The sequence below is a fragment of the Haliaeetus leucocephalus genome, unplaced genomic scaffold (genome assembly GCF_000737465.1).
Source record: "Haliaeetus leucocephalus isolate CR32 unplaced genomic scaffold, Haliaeetus_leucocephalus-4.0 Scaffold1, whole genome shotgun sequence".
NCBI lineage: Eukaryota > Metazoa > Chordata > Aves > Accipitriformes > Accipitridae > Haliaeetus > Haliaeetus leucocephalus.
In genome coordinates, this window is record NW_010972437.1 from 8,557,082 (window position 1) to 8,558,786 (window position 1,705).

General features: G+C 38.2%; 1 protein-coding gene across 3 annotated transcripts in view; it reads left to right on the plus strand.

Annotated features, from left to right (window-relative positions):
- The window catches only part of CWC22 (CWC22 spliceosome-associated protein), a 33,879-nt gene that overhangs the window by 3,858 nt on the left and 28,316 nt on the right, over nucleotides 1-1,705 (plus strand). The window lies entirely within an intron of this gene.

The window sequence follows — 1,705 nt, forward strand, 5'->3', positions numbered from 1 at the left end:
ACACACATGCTTGCTCAGTTACTGTCACTAGGATTTCAGCCTGTTAATGCACATGCAGGGCGATGCTTAAGCTGCAAAAGTCATGATCAGGGAGTACAGACCATACTCATTTGGTACGCAAGGCTATGCATAATGTGACACATCTAACCAGAAGTGGCAGCTGGAAGTTCTAAGACTAAAGTGCTACCATAACAGATGGGCATCATTGTTTGGAATGGCCTCTGCTTGTTGCAACTGCGTATACTAGTTATCAGTCAACATATTAAGCAGGGCTCAAATGGTGAGCATTTAATGAGGGGATCTCTCCTTCCCTTCTGTCTTTCTTTTGTGCGGTATATTAAACTAATTTCTCACTTCTGACAAGGAAGAGCTGCCTGTCCTTCACCACAGCACTCTCCTTCACCAAAAGATTCAGTGTGTTTGAGCTGAGCAAGGGCTTCTTGTGCATGCTTATTGCATAATAGTAAGGTATTGTTAAAAAAACCTCAACAGGGACCCAATTTTACCTTCTTCCAGAAAGACAGTGGAGAGAAAGTTGAACTATATTTTGTGTATATTGACCTTCGACTTTGAAAGTGGATAAAGACTTCCAATTTTTGTGTTCCTGGCCTGATAGCCATTCAATGTTACTTCAGGAATGATAGGTAAATTAAAATTTAGATAATTTAAGCAGTAGGCATCCAAAATACTCACTTGAGAATTTTTCAAGTTAAGCTCAGGTGCTGGTGGGATTTGGCCCTTTGATTCTGTAAACCACAAATAAAATGGGTATCTGTGTTTCTGTCCCTACACAGAGAAGGGTTTTTTTGTGACAAAGTAGCCAGATTGTTACAGATCTGTTTAAAAAAGCTAACATTTGGCTGCACAGCAGCAGCTCTTCAGTCTATGGTGTGACACAAGCTATTCTCTGATATAAATTGCCATGGGCCACTAATGAGAATATGTTTACGGTTCCAGCAGCAGTATAGCAGGCTTGTATGATAGCCAGTGAGATAGTTATTCTGTTGAGGCACAGCGATTCTAAAATGCAAGTAGCTATAAATCCACTGCAGCCTATACCACATGACTTCTACATTAAATAAATTGTTTACTGACACTACTTTATGCACAAGGCAAAATATCATAGTCACATCCCACTTTACGGCATCTTCATAGTCAATTCATTAGTTTGCTTCTGTTGAACATAAGGCCTGAGTTCTTAATTAGGATGCCGTTACCCTTTATGTGATGAAAGGGTGGCTATATCATCAGGTTTGTGACAGCAGAGTATTGCATAAATTCTGTGTTTGATTTTAGAGAACTGGCACTGCTGTAATTCTGCTAGCAATTCTCATATTAATTCTGGCTGCCTTCTGCGGACAGATACACTTCCAAGGCTCTGTGTAAAACAGAATTCATCTAACTAGTTTAGAGTCATCCGTGGAATTGTGATACAAATTACATGGCCACCTCCATCTATAGCGGAGAATTGAATTTAAAAGTTAGTTTCTTTAGATGAAACTAATGTTTTCATGTGAAAAGAAGATGGAGTAAACTCTCAGGAAATAGTTTTGATCAGTTTCTCACTAGACATTTTTCCAGAATCTGGTCTTACTGTTGTCAAAATGTTCCACCTAACTGGTTTGAAAATATCCTCCAAAAAGTTTCTTTAACTAGTCTAGGGTTTTTTTAAAAAAACCAAATAAAAAAAAAAAAAAAAAAAAAC